The 15604-nt window shown below is 39.8% G+C and overlaps 2 non-coding genes across 2 annotated transcripts; both read right to left on the bottom strand.

Annotated features, from left to right (window-relative positions):
- Nucleotides 1-14723: 14723 nt before the first annotated feature.
- Nucleotides 14724-14795, bottom strand: trnac-gca (transfer RNA cysteine (anticodon GCA)). The gene has a single exon. It is a non-coding gene; the product is annotated as a tRNA-Cys (tRNA).
- Nucleotides 14796-15028: 233 nt separating this feature from the next.
- Nucleotides 15029-15100, bottom strand: trnac-gca (transfer RNA cysteine (anticodon GCA)). Its single transcript has one exon. It is a non-coding gene; the product is annotated as a tRNA-Cys (tRNA).
- Between the last annotated feature and the right edge of the window lie 504 nt (nucleotides 15101-15604).

The raw sequence follows: 15604 nt of genomic DNA, 5'->3' as shown, positions 1-15604 counted from the left end.
AGGGCTTTGGTACTCTTTGCTTTATTGCAAGCAGCCCAAAATAAACCCAATCTGACCTTGTCACTGGGCAGACATGGTCCAGGCAGGGGGAGGGAAGGAGGGAGAGGGATAATTCGTTATTCCAACGGGTCATTTTAGGAAAGAAAAAAAAAAAAACTCTGAAATGCGACTGGTATGTCCGGATTGTTCCATATTTAATAAATAATTTCAGAAGGTCTGGACACTATCAGCAGCACAGGCAGAACCCCTGACCCCTGAGCACCCTCACTAACACAATGTGTGTACATGTATTGTGCAATGCGCTACGTGTGTGTATTTACGCCTATTGAACCCATTGTCTCCAAGTCTGTTATCATTATGCAGCAGTTTCCTCCGGCTGGGGTGAGGGAGAGGGAGAGACAGAGAAATAGGAATACACTCAATCATCAGATGCTCAACAATGAAGAGTCTATAAAGTTGACAAGATCATCACTCTGGAGACCAATTCCACTGACTTTCAACAGAACGTTTTTTATGCACTCTTTCATGTTTGGCATTTCCCTCCTCTCTTCATTTCAGCACACACACACACACACACAGACTCCCACCCTGCTTATCTACCAAGCTGGTGCCCCAGACACAACCACAGTGCGCAAACAAACAGCTGACGTCATGGGCTCACATGCATACACGCTTTCCCCATTTCTGGCCTGAAGTCACTGGGTTGGAATGTGATCAAAAATAGAGTGAGAGTGAAATGTGTGCGTGTGGGGGAGTGTTTGTTTTTGAGAGCAAGAGTGTGACAGAGGGAGGGTGGGTAAAAGGGACACAGAGAAGGAGGGAAATTGGGGGGGCACACAGAGGGAGAGATGAAGAGAGAGTGAAATCTTTCTACAGACGTGGGGGCACACCGATAGACGGTGACACACACTGCTCACACTCACAGACATCAACACACACACATGCACACAGTCTGAGTCACCACCAGCGGTCTCTTATCAAGGCCTAATAGACAGCACATAGTAAATCCACCAGTCAGACGTGCACACACTGTACTGCAGGTGTGTACACTAAGTGTAACATTATGCAACACTGATTATTTACACAGATAACTTACATCACGTTTGTTTTGTTCCTGGAACAAGAGTTCATTCTTATAGCTCATATGGAAGAGATAGTTTTATGTGAATACAGAATATATTTCTTCATTAAATATTAGTTACATACTAATGGTACATATAACTTATAGTCCCATACTATAAGTAAACACTACTGTATATTATTTTTAGCCACACTAGCAGCATGGCTCTAGGTCAGTCATTCAGACCACCACTTAAGTTCAGACTGAAATATCTTGACAACAATTGAATGAATTGGCATAAATCTTCATACAGCTATTCATATTCCCAAGAGGATGAATCCTAACGATTTTTGTTTTTGCTAAAAACATACTGTACCTCAACACCCCCTCATGGATTGACAAAAAAAATGTACAGACAATCGTGGCTCTTGTAATGTAAACTAACCTTGTGATCCCAAGACTTTTCCTGTCATGCCACCATGAGGTTGAAGATTTTGGATTTTTAATAAAATATCTTCAGGACTAGCGGATTGATTGGCATGCAGTTTGCTGCAGTGGATAGAGTGTGTAATGTGAGTGTTACACTCAAGCTCACTGTCTACCTGATCTGGTTCATAGACTTCATTTATTCTGGGTCACATTCACTAAATATTTCATGGTGCAAGTCTGGTGAGTAGCTTAAATTTAGCTGGTTAAATCTGGGATGGAGTCCAGACATCTATGGTTACCACCTGTGTTTACGCTGTAATCAGCAGACAAAAATCCCCCTACTACAATTATGGGCTCTGCTGAAGTGTTCCTGAGCAAGAAAGAGAAGAGAATAAGCACAGATCAGTATTTTCTATTTGATGTTTCATTAGGTCTTAATTATCAGAGGAAGACAAGAGGCTGAACATGTATCGCTACTTATAAATGTAGGAAAACAATAAACAAACAGTTGTGAAGATAAATTGCTAGCAAAAATTATCCCGCACCACTTTTCTTTCCTCACCATGATGTTGACAATAGAGCATCAGTGGCGTTTCCCTAATTGAGGAAATAAAGAGACTTCTATTAAATTCTTGATAAAGTTGCCATGTTAACTGATGCTTTTGTCTTCTTTTCCAAAGAATGCCCAGATGAACAGTCTTTCATGAGAAAGCTGAGCAGCATTTCCAGCTTTTTTCTGTCTTCCTGAATGGAAAATGACACAGATTGACCTTTGTAATTTTTGGAATGTGCATAAACAGGATGGATTTTCCTTCCATTACAGCCAGCAAGCATTCATCAGCAAAGTTTACGTAAAGGGAAAGTTCACCTGAATTGCTAAATGATCTTATTTATCTCTAATGGCTATTTACTTTTCTGTGAACTGCTTCCATTGGGACTAAATTCTGCTGAAGAGAAAGTCCCTATCATAAGTGTTGACATGTTTCTGGATAAGGCTGCTGCTGTTTTTTCTTTAAAGCATACATAGTGTAACATTTCTACCATAAAATAACGCATTTGATGCTACACTAGCGTATAATCAGGTGAATGGTGCTTCTGTCATTCCCACTCTGTGGGCTGTACACCTGTTCTTGTACTATGTAACTTTGTGTTCAGGTACGATCACCAGTAAGAAGTATGTAACGCTACTCTACCTCAATTCTGAGTTTTTTTTCTTCCAATAGACAGTTAAGTAAACTGCTGCAAACTATAGCTGCTCTGTATTGTATTCATTTCAAAAATATTTTTGCCGAAGATGATGTCAAATGCAAAGAAAGATGAATCGTGTGCAATATGGGTCACGAACGGGGCTCAGCATGACATCACCAGCAGCATGGCACACATTTTAATCTTCTGAGCCACAAACAGTGGCCCTGTGCGGTCAAGCTTAAGCTATCCTCAAACCAGTATGACAGCAGCGTACTGCAGGTTTAATCCGCTCCCAGTCTAACAGGACACTGACCTCACTGTGTCATCAGTGTGAGTCAGAGATGTCTGCGAGAGAGTGAGGGTTGAGTATTATGGTAAGAGACGTACACCTGTGGCATGTCGCAATGCCACAGAGACTTGTGTGTACTTGTCTTATCATCCTGTGGAGACATGCAGATTTACTGTATGTACTGTTTAGACTTGTTTTAGGTAAAGCAGCACAAATTCATATTTTTCCATTAACGATGCATGATACGATGACTGCATATGTGAAAGTGTCGCTGATAGTGACCACAGGGATTCATCACCCGACCCTGAAGTTGCTCTCAGTTGATTCTACAATGCATTTTATCGTCTTTTAGCGAACTATTTTTTTTTCTGTTCAGCTTTACTGCTCTAATTCAGTCTCACTGCTTTCATCACCTTCATTTCCAGCAGCTGCAAACAGCTGGTTTCCACAAAAAGATCTAATAAATCTACAGTATACTCTGTATCCAGCGCTAAATTCATTAGGTGGCCATAAACAAGACTCAAAATGATTTCTTGATGTGCTCAAACAGCCACCATAACAACTTTATAAAGTGATAATATGTCACTGTTGTGTTTACAGCTTGTTTGCACTGCTGCCAAGTGGATTTATGATTATGCAATGACAAATACGTGTCTATGGGCGTGTATGAGCATTAATACGATAAGCAATGAGACAAACAGAGCATGATATAAAATACCAGACTTTACACACTGTTATGTGCTTTTATGACAGACTGGAGGCAAAGACAGAAATGAGACAGTGTCTCTCTGTGTTTTTGTGTGGTTCAGGGGCCAGTAAGTCCTTGTCACATATTGTCACTCATTAACTAAAGCCTCCCTGAAGTCTCGCCAGTGGGGAATTCTTTATCAGTGACATCACAGGTAGTGGACGGACAGAGAGGGAGAGAGGAGGAGAAACAGGAGGAAAGGTACAGGGGGTTTCAGGCAGCCAGCGGAAAGACTCCTTAAAAGGAGATCTGTGTTGTTTTTCGTTTCAGTCCGCTGCGGTCAAACAACATCAACTCCACTTCCTCAGATTGTCCTGAGGATGAGTAGACCGGTAGGTGAGTGCCGGTCACCTCAATGTTATTCCAAAGTCACTCACTGTGATACGAATTAGCCACAAGTATGTCAGGGGTTTCTTTTACAGAGTGAGTGGGGTGGGGTGTCAAATTTGACTCATTTTGGAAATCATATCCTGTCATTGGATCTAATAGTAAAGTAAAAGAAATAGTAAAACAAGAGCTAATGTGTTTACAGAGAAACCAATTTAATTTTAAATTTAGAAACATTGGTAAAGTTGTACAATGTTAACACTGAAAGTGTCTTCAAAATGTTTACTGATAAGGGAAAGATTTATATTTTTTATGCCCATGTTTAGGCTCTTAGAGTGATTGGTTAAGGTTAGGGAAAATGGTGGCTTTGGTCAAATATTACAACTGAGTGAGCATGAAGCACAATGTGTTTAGGTCTCATCTTATAGTCCACTACTCAAAGTTATAGGAGACTGAGAGCATTGGGGCTGCTAGATTTGTCCATATTTATGCTTTATTAAATCAAATTCCACTAATCCCTCCTCGATCCTTGTTATTCTTTTAGTGCAGACATGATTATGACGGTTGTTTCTGAGGTTTAGTCAATGCCATTTGAAAGGAGAAACATGAAAGGAGTTAGACTTTGTTATAAGAATACAGTCATCTTAAAGGATAAGTATTGTATATTTTTGTTATTATAAACAAATCCCTCTGTGCCATAGACCTCTATCGTGGTCTAGAAACTGTTAAAAAGCACACCAATGCGCCACAGCAGCCTAGAGCGGTAGTTTAATTTGAGTTGATCCCACATAAAGCATCTTGCTGCTGTTAATACTCACCAGTGCATAAAATGTTTATCCACCCACAGCTGAAAATAGTCCTCAATAAAAGCATTTTTTACTCTTGTTTGAGTAATGTTTACTAAACATGTTTTAGTGTTTTACTGAGGTGTTTTAAGAAATAATAGAAAAAATTAAATAAAAGGCATGGTCATATCATCCAATTTGTTGACAATAACAATAAATAATAATAATAAATCAGTGCCAGCTTTGTCATTTAATATGTGCAGTGCTCTGCCAAAAAACAGTTTTAAGAAAAAGGAATCCAAAAAAGACAAATTGTGGAATTATATTATCAGATTAGACAGACAACGACATGAGTGAGTGAGATGAGAGCGAGACCTGTCCATCACTCATTGTAAACATTCAAAGTGAAATAAATCAATTATCAACTTATCTTATCATTTAAATGAGTGCCATCAACCACTGCAGATAATAACACGCTGTGAACAAGGGATGCATTGACTGTTTTAGTCTATAAATAGTCAGAGGGCTGTAAAGTGTGTAACGATGGATACAGCCACATCAAAAGATGTACACACAGACATATCAAGGGGAAGAGTGGGTCGTAAAAATGTGACTTTAGACAACACAAAGGGAAAATGTGACATATGTCTGATGCTTGCATATGTGAGTGTGTGTGTTTCATTTAACCAGAAAAGCTGACTAAGGGAAGATTCTTTTTCGGTAATGACCCGAGGGAGCTGACAAATTACTTTCTGCGTGGTAAAACCACAGTCTTCTGTTGTTGGCCACTAGACAGAAGGAGGAATTCGTGCCTTGCTTCATGGCTCGACTCTTAGAGCAAGTCGTAGTTACGTGGTATTTATCTCTCCACTCCACTTATTTATACTGTCCTGGGATTTGAACCGTCAACCTTCCAGTGACATGTCTGCCTCTCAGACTATCACATACTGTTCCTTTGTGTGCTCATTAACTATTTTTAAGGATGATTACACATTTGCAAGTGTGTACTTGCATAAAACTGGGTGTGCTTCTGAGCATTTGTGCACAGGTATGATGCTACACACATTTTAAAAATACGTGCATCTCCACTTGGGTACTGCAGACACCGCAAATCTTCACCCTTACCCCCCCACCACCACCACACCAAAGGGAGTCTCCCTGTGAGCTCATGTCTGGAGCTCTGTCCGTCTCCTGTCTGAAGCTGAAGGAGGATCATACAACAGCATTGTCTTTATATGTGTAAACAACATCTCCTATAAACTCACTGTAAAGATTAACTTTGTGAGCATTTGGCCTCGAGAGTGAATTTATCTGTTCATGGCTCTCAATGTCTTTTACAATATAATTTAAAGCACTGTCCTCAAAGATTGCTCAGATCTGACGATTTGGTCCGTTCAGCTGTTTAAGAGTCCAGCTTGGTAACTAAGGATGATCATGCTGTTGCTATAATGGCTCATTGACTCTAGACCAGCCATCCATGCAGCATTTGAATAAGCATCAGCAACATCAGCTAAGACTTGACTAACAGACATTCAGTGGGCCATTTTTAAAGCAGATGTCACTGAAAAATCAAAATTCAACATCTACCTGCTCAAGGCCACGATGATGGACTAATCTCTATCTAATGCAGTATGAATTTAAGTACAAGTCTAGGAAAGATTTGCATCAACTTGATAAACAAACCTGACCGAACCATAAAGTACTAAGCTACAAAAGGCATTTATTATAGTTGACACTGGTTGACTCAGCAGTATTACCATATTTTATGAAATTTCCAACCTCTAACTGTGGCTTCTTTACATATTGGAATCATTAAAAGAACGATCCACAGATTTAGTAATGCACTTCTAAAAAGGATTAAAATTAATGCAGCAGATCGAAATATATCTTCTTTTCTGTTCCACACTTGGCGAACTTGGCACCTACATTACCTAAAATGCAACTTGATCATGAAGTGGAAACTCCACATCCACACTTTTCTCACATATGCATTCATACACTTCAAGACCTGTACTTTGATCCGTGGAGTACCCCTTAAAATAACATTTAGTTAGTAGTAGTAATTTAGTAGTTTTGTATAAGCATATATACACCACACTGTGGTGGAAAACATCACTTTACTTCAAATAATCTCTCCAGTGCTTGATGTCTGCACAACATCTGGAATATACTCAGAAATGAACCTCACGTCATCTAAATGGCCATGATGGCCAGATAGGGAAAATGCAATTTATTTATTTATCGAGATTGATACATTAACATTTTCATATTTGTGCATGACTACATGTGGATGTGTATGTGTGTGAAAACTAAGGGTCAGGATGTCTAATGGAGGTCTAAATCCCAAAAGCAGGATCCACCCAGAGAGAGTCACGCAAGCCTATCAATGGAGCCATTGATACATGAAAGGCCACGATGGATGGAGGGAGTGTGTGAGAGAGTGCGAGTGTATGAGTGTGTTAGAGTGAGTGTGTGTCCAAGTGTGTGAGGGGTAGAGATTTACGAGAACAAATCCCCCAGATGTAGAGTGTCAAGCAAGCTTCAGACGTTCATGTTTGCCTGGGTCACGACCTCAGAGAGAGTTTAATTTTTCCATGACCTGCAGACATCTGACGCGTGTTTTCCTGCAGCCAAAACCATTTAACTGTCTTTCTTTTCATTGATCTCTCATTTAACTTTTATCCTTATAGATACGTTGACAACACACGTTTAGGGTATGTATTCATATATTCATTTGCAGTGATCAGAATCAAACCAAGGAAACAGCTTGTTGTGTTTTGTTTCAACATCACACATCTGAGACTGGCAGACTAACATTGATAAAGTATATAGTTAGCAAAACTTGTAAAAACTTCTTTGGCACAGTGTCTTACAAGTTTCTGAAACAAGGATATTGTTCATAGTGAGGAGCAATTTAGAGACAAGTCTAGTCAGTAAAGACATGTTGCAAGTGAAGTTATTTGCATAAATCAACAGCACACCCTCACAGTCATTCATTATATAAATTCTCAAATAAAAGCCAGTATTCACAATAAATAATAGCACGCAATAATGGCTCCATGGGATGTTGACAAAAGGATTTTCCCTGATAATGAAATTTAACATTTCCTGCAGGTGTTTCAAATTAAAAGGAGCAACTGTCTTTTGGGCTATTGGAAGGCAGGGAGGTCGCTAGTAATATAATTAGGGATGGCAGTATGTATATTAAAAAAAGAAACAAGACATTACAAATGAAGGTATGCATCTAATATAAAACCGTTTCAAATAAAGGCCTGGCTCTCTCTGCCACTGAGGTACATAATCAAGTATTTTACTATATGACACTTTAAATGTGCTTAATTTGATTCCATAGACATGCACAGAACTTTGCATATGCCAGAAAAGAGAATGTTTACAAAAACACTACCTTTTAACCTCTGTGACATGGATCAACTGGGCTGAATGGATACAGATTGAATCATTGTTTTACATCCACTGTCAAGATTAATGAAAATGCATGGAGTTTACAGTAGTTATGAACTCCTTTCCTTCTTGATCTTTCTTGCCCTGTCTGTTACCTCTTCATATCAGCCTCATCTGTGTTCTCTTTCAGTTTGTATTTGTCTGTGCTAACTCTTCCACAGTAAACTCTCCACTCTGTGTGTGGTACCAGCTGTCCATGTTTTGATTTTCACTTGTTGCCCTGTGTTTCAGTGCTACCTGAACTGTGGCTGACACTCCATTTTCATCCGGTACAACGCAGCACACACAGGCACACACACACACACACACACACACATATGCAGAAAGATATGGAGGTGAAAATGCTGCCAGCGATCATAAACATCACTGACATGCCACATAAAAGAAAAGACAATATGATAAATTTCAGCTGAGACTTCTCTGTATATGTCTGAGCGTGTCTTATCATCTCTAAATCTCCAAATAGAGTTGATGGCAAGAGTACTGAAGTGTATAGTGTGTATTGTATGTGTGTTCAAAGAAAGTGCCCTCAGAAAGCCGAGACAGGTTTACTTTCGCTCTCAGTTTATTTACCACAAATTAACTTACAAAATGTCCATATTATATGATGTAATTTGTGAAGGGAATTTTTGAAATTGAGTAACTTGTGAATACTTCTTTTTCTAGAAACAAACTTTCTATGAACACAATAGTTTTAGTAACCTAAACTTATAGAAGTTGCAGAGCAGAAAGAGTTCATTTGAATGGAAAAATGCAACAGATCAAAATTTAAATATCTATAACAGATGACATAAAGCTTTTTTTTTTTCATAACAGACCCATTATATCATTCAAAGACCACCATGAGAAGATTATGTGACTGTGGAGCAGGCAGAGATTACTTTTTGTGTGAGGAATGATAATGAGAGTCTTACTCAACATCAAACAGCGGGGACTTTGGCCACCACAGCAAACTACATAAACTGCTTTAAAAACCTTTATTCACGATATTAGTGGTTTACGGGTAAGATGAAACTTTAATGATCCCCATAAAGGAGTTAGGCTGTTGCAACAGCAAACAGAAACAGGCTACATCAAAGTACATTATAATATAATGCTGTATACTGTAAGACCACAACAAGACGAGGTAATTTCAACATATACCAGTTTCAACATTGCCACAGATTAAATAACAATCCAGATCCTTTCTTTCTTTCTTTCTTTCTTTCTTTCTTTCTTTCTTTCTTTCTGTCTAATTTCTAGTCTGGCCGTAGGTCTAGTTGTAAGAAAACAAACTAAAACAAATAGCTGTAAAGCAACAGCAAATTAGAACTGATAATTATTGTCTAACAAATGATATATGATAATAGGTCTTGACAGAAAGTCTTTGGCACCAGACTCTACAGGGAGATTTGTGACAGAGGGGTGTCTGCCCTGGGCAGCAGCAAATAAATCTCTCCTTGGAGTCCAGACGCTGGTGGCGGTGGTGGTGGAGGACTGATGACTGCTGAGACTGATGGGCTCATGAGGTTGTTGAAATGATGAATCTGCAAAAACTGGGCGATGATGGTGGATGGGCACGCATACATCAGCATGAACATAATAGAGGCAGAGAAAGAGAATCATATTTATGCAAGATGATTATTTGGTGAAAGTAACCATTATGAAATGATCAGAAAATAACTTTTATTTCTCTGATATGCCGCCTGTCTCTCTCTCATTTACTGTCTATATTGTGGACAAAACTAAAGGAAACTTCTTCATGTCACTATTTTGTGAGCCAGACACAGACAGAGAAGCTGGGTAAATGAAATAAACCAAACCAGAACGGTCCCAGTCCTAATAATATCCAATTTCTGCAACAGTTTTAAAACCTTAAAATGACCAAATCCTTTTGCATTGTAATTTGGATTCAAACCAAACAGCTCACTGATGTGGGGAGATTTTCCAATTTTCCAATCCAAGTGAGGGATTAGTTTTTCTGTGCTGAGTGACCATGGGAATGGAGCAAGGGAACGATGCATGGATGGACTGATGGTGTAATGTAAGAAGGAGTCAGGGATTAGGTAAGCAGAGTGAAGGATTTCCAGACGAGAGAGTAATCTAGACGTGTCGATATTCATCCTCTACGGGGAAAAAAATACCGGGCCAAGGAGATTATCCTGATGGTGATTGCATAATCTTGGTGTGTGTGCATATGTGTGTGTGTGTGTCATGGCGAGCAGACGGCACAATTAGTCACTCACTCAGTCATGCCCTCAGGCTGCGACCAGACACATACACACACGTCACATCAGGCATGCAGCTACAGAGCTGCATGCACACTTTTACACACGCCAAACCATTGATGAAAGAGCTGCGTTACTTTCTCAACTGTGCTTTAATGAGGAACTTGGATTTTCCCCTTTTCTCTCCCTCCCTCTTTTTTGCCTCCTTTCTTTCCTCCTTCTCTTCTTTGTTCCCTCTTTCTTCCTCTCTTTCCCTTTCTTCTTGTCTCCTTTCCCTTCTTGCTCCTTCTCTTGTCTTTCCTTATCTTTCCCCAATCCTCTTCACTGCTCCCTTGATGCTTAATCATCCCAACTTTCATCTATCACCCCGGTATTTTCCCTTAGTATTTTCTTTATTTATTTCCACTCCTCTCCCTCCTTTCTGTCCTTTCCTTGGTGTCATCTCTCCATCATTCTTTTACTTCCTCTTGTCCTCGTTTCATCCTTTTCTCTGTCACTACTCTCATTGCTGCCTCTTTCCTTTGGTTCTTTTGCACATTGTCCTCTGACCAGCCCTCCTTTAAATTATTTGCTTCTTTTTTTTTCTTTCCATAAATCACTTTCTGAATGACTTCTTTGCCTATTCTTTTTTTACCATCAATATTTCCATGTCCTCTCCCTTTTCCTACCTTCTTCTTCTTCCCTCCTTTCTTTCTGCAGGCCTAAACTCCCTTGGCTCCCTTCTTTCTTTACTCAGTCCCTTTCCCTCACCTTCTCTTTTCTGCTCAGTTCTTCCATCTATATCCTACCTCATCCCATAATTCCAAAAGCAGTCACGTTTCCTAATTCCAATTTATACAATCTAATTAAAGGAATTATCAAATTGCCCTGCTAGACTCATGATGTCATTTTTTTTTATCATCTCTTCCCCAGGTTTCCTGCTCCTCCTTCTCTCCTTTCACACGTTCACATACTTCTCATGGGTTTAGTTGGTGATGTCAGTCCCTTATAATCCTTTTCTTCCATTGTCTCAATGCAGTAAATTCCCCCCATCTGTTATGTTGGAATAGTCTTTTCCATATGATACAATGGGCCATTAACACTTGTGTCTGCATGTTTGTGTGGGTGTGTGGGTGTTTGTTTGTATAATAAAGTATCAGAGGATAAAAAAAAACAAACTGAAAATTGAATTTCAATCTGGACCAAAGTTATGGACTGATCAAGACCAATAATTCCATCCCTAAAGCCAAAAACAGTAGAGAAAATAGAAGATGGATCAGTTGAAAGTTGGAAGAATATGTGACCAATATGATCAAAACCTGGTGCCCAGAGTGAGAGGAGCAGCGAATCTTCATGATTACAATCCTGAAATTAAATAGCAGAAACCAAATTCTTTGACAATAGGGACAAATCCTCCCAAACTCTTACCGGACTAACTGGTACAGATACAGTACTATGTATTGCTTTATGTGTGTGTACTTTATGCTCGCGTGTACTTGTCTGTTAAGCCGTACACATGCACGACAGCTGCTCCATTGATCTCAATGGGATCATATGAAGATCAGGATTGCCATTATTATTGGATTTAGAAGATTAGTACACACCTGCATGGCAGGACATTAGAGAGCTCCTAAGATGGTGTTTCACTGTGTGTGTGTGTGTGTATGTGTGTGTGTGTGTGTGTGTGCGTGTGTATGTGTGTGTGTGTTTATGTGTAATACACAGTAAACCATCTTGAAAGGAAGTGAGATGAAAGAAAATTTGGCCATTTGAGCTGCTTCAACTTTCAGCTTCCTGCTATTACTCTCCACCATTGATCAATTTCTTCAGAGGGCCAAAGAGCAATGTTACTTTATTCATCTACCTCTGGTATTGTTTATGGACTTATCTGGAGATAGAGAAGACAGGTCTGTGGCCGTTTGGTATGTTGCCGATGTTCAGAGGAAGTCGTCTCATGTAAACAGGAAACAGCAAGGACAGTGGATGTGACAGAAATGGGAAGAGTGGGAGTTGGTCCAACATCCAACATCAAACACACTCATCCAAAAAGAAAACACATTAAAGCTGAAGTGAAATTTTAATTCCTGACACTTTTTGTCTGAAGAAATATAATATATAAAATACATTTAATATTCAGCAGCTATTGGTATTGCCATTTTTTTCAAAAGAGGATAAGGCCAATAAGCTTGGGGGTATTTTCCACAATAGCGTTTGACCAACACTTGCTATTTACACCACCTCTCTTTATTCGCTTGCATAGCTTCTCCTATCGCTGCTATGAAGATGACACACACTTGTATTTGTCATTTCCACCTCGGTTTCTGCACGGATCTCTGAATGACACATATACAAGGATGAAAGCACACCACCTTTAGCTGAAACTCTTGAAAACTGAGCTTCTGGTCCTCCCAGCCAAACCTACTATACACCATGATATCAACATAAAAATGAAATGAAATTTAGGTGTCATAACCTTCTCTAATCATATTGCCTCATATTGAGTTCCCCAGTCGTGCCACTTCGCACTTCACAACATAAGAAAGATGCTACAAACTCATGATACTGTGGTCATCTGTGGTCATTCAATCAACCAAAAGGGCACATTAAACTCAAATCACCAATGCTTGCCTACAACATAGTCTCCAGTTCTGCACCCACCTACTCGATTGCTCTTATACTGTACAGGCATATGTTACAACTCTCGTGTTCCTCCAAAGAATGACTTGTGGATCTGCCACCTGTACGCTCAGGGCAATCCAAACTCTTCTCTTCTGTTGTTCCCCATTGGTGGAATGCGCTACCAGTTCAAACTAGAGCAGGGGAGTCCCTCTCTACCTTCAAAAACCCTTGAAGACCCAGCTCTTTAGAGAGTACCTCCTCTCCTAGCACTACCAACAACTAAAGAAGATAAATCCACTCCCCCTCTATAACTGTCACAGTACTTATTGCTACACTAATACTAACGCTTGATTGTTTACCTTTTTGTAAGACAGCTAAATGATTAAATGTAAATATCAATGAATTCACTAAAAATAAGAATTGCATTTTGCATCTACAGATACATGCAACTGTCATGGACAAACTAAACACTGGCTCTAAAATTGGGCTTATCGTGTTTTTTGGTTATTCACATTTTGCGGCCACTGTAGTTTCTCCTTCACACTTAGAATGGGAGGGTATGTAGAGGGGGTTGCAATCAACAACTACATTGCTAAATGCCATTAAATCCTACATGTCAAAAAAACTGTGCACCAAGAAGCATGAGAAAGAGAAACACACAAACAGCAGGGTAGAAACAAACTACTGAACACACCCTAAAGCTGGATAAGGTGTATATGGTTTCTGGCACAGGTACACACACATGAAGCAGCGCATACTATGAAGTATTAATATCAAAGAATGAAACGGGCAGAGAGAAAGCAGGAAGTCCCCTTAATCAGATAGTGTTTGTGGAGAAAGAGTGGAAACCCAATCACCCTTATCACATACTGTAGAAACGGGTTAGGTTGTCACTGTGTGTGTGTGTGTGTGTTGACTGGTTAGACTTTAAGTGAAGGTGCATTCCAGAAATAGTTTTACCTCCCAGTCATTTTCTCCTCCAGTCTCTCTCTCTCTCTCTCACTTTTTCTCCCTTTCCTTCCTCCATCCCTCTGTCTCCCCTCTTACATCTTTTATTAACACCCTCACCTGCCCTCCACTTATGACCCACTTTTTATCGCCGCTTTCTTACCAGGAGAGTGGTAAGAGTGCTCCAACTTTGATAATTTACATTTTTTAGTCACCACAGGTAGTTTAACAATTTCAAAAATGTCAAATCATTTAACATCATACTATTGGAAGAACTTCACTTGAGTTGAAGTTTAAGCTTCATGAGCTCTGTAGGGAGCACCCAGATTTGAACTGGGGACCTCTTGATCTGCAGTCAAATGCTCTACCAGTGAGCTATACCTACACAAAAGTAGCTCAACAATTCTACCAGTCAACCACCATGCTTGTCCGATTCAATACCCAATGCTTCTGGTCACAAAAAATATGTTTTTTCCATTCATTGAGTTTCTGCATTGGTATCCAATGCTTCTGGTCACTTCAGACTTGAAAAGCGGTGGTAAAAGGATTGAAATTTTATAAAAGAAAGTGCTGTTTTTAGCTGGAAGTTATGTCTGTCATTATGCAATCTATTGTGATGATGCATTTAAGGTACATCATGTACTGGAAGCTTGAATCAACGTTGAAGCTTCATAAACTCTACAGGGGGCACCCAGATTTGAACTGGGGACCTCTTGATCTGCAGTCAAATGCTCTACCACTGAGCTATACCCCCAGATATGCACCTTGACAGCTCTACCAGTCAATCACCGCATTTGTCCTATTTAGCATCCAATGCTTCTAGTCACTTCAGACTTAAAAAGTGGTGGTACAAGGAGTGAACTTTTGTAATTTATGAAAAGTGGTCCTGTTATAGGTGGAAGTCATGTCACGTTACCGGCACCCTTACATCATCAGTCCATTGGAAGAACTTTGCCTAAAGCAAAGTTTAAGCTTTGTGAACTCTGTAGGGGGCACCCAGATTTGAACTGGGGACCTCTTGATCTGCAGTCAAATGCTCTACCCCTGAGCTATACCCCCACCAGTGTAGCTCAACAGCTCTACCAGTCAACCACTGCACTTGTCCTATTCAATATAATGCTTCTGGTCACAAAAAAAATTGTTTTTTCCATTCATTGAATTTCCGCATCGGCGGTTTGCAATGCAGGGGTGTCAGCAGAAAAACACACCGCCGTGCAGGAGAGAGGTTGATCCACTGGGGGAGCTGAGGTGGGTTGCTGGGGGCGTGTCTTTACTGTATGTGCTGAACGCAACTGCTGTGAAGGTGAGAAAGGTGCTGTTTCTAGTTGGAAGTCATGTAATCATCTTGAAATTATGTATTACAAGTACCGTGCTTGCCCTATTTGGTATCCAATGCTTCTGGTCACTTTAGACTTGAAAAGTGGTGGTAAAAGGATTGAAATTTTATAAAGGAAGGTGCTGTTTTTAGCTGGAAGTCATGTCTGTCATTATGCAATCTATTGTGATGATGCATTTAAGGTGCATCATGTACTGGAAGCTTGAATCAAAGTTGAAGCTTCATAA

Source organism: Larimichthys crocea, chromosome X (genome assembly GCF_000972845.2).
Source record: "Larimichthys crocea isolate SSNF chromosome X, L_crocea_2.0, whole genome shotgun sequence".
In the NCBI taxonomy this organism is placed as follows: domain Eukaryota; kingdom Metazoa; phylum Chordata; class Actinopteri; family Sciaenidae; genus Larimichthys; species Larimichthys crocea.
The sequence above is the reverse complement of the archived record's forward strand: the minus strand, read 5'-3'. Positions and strand labels throughout refer to the sequence as shown.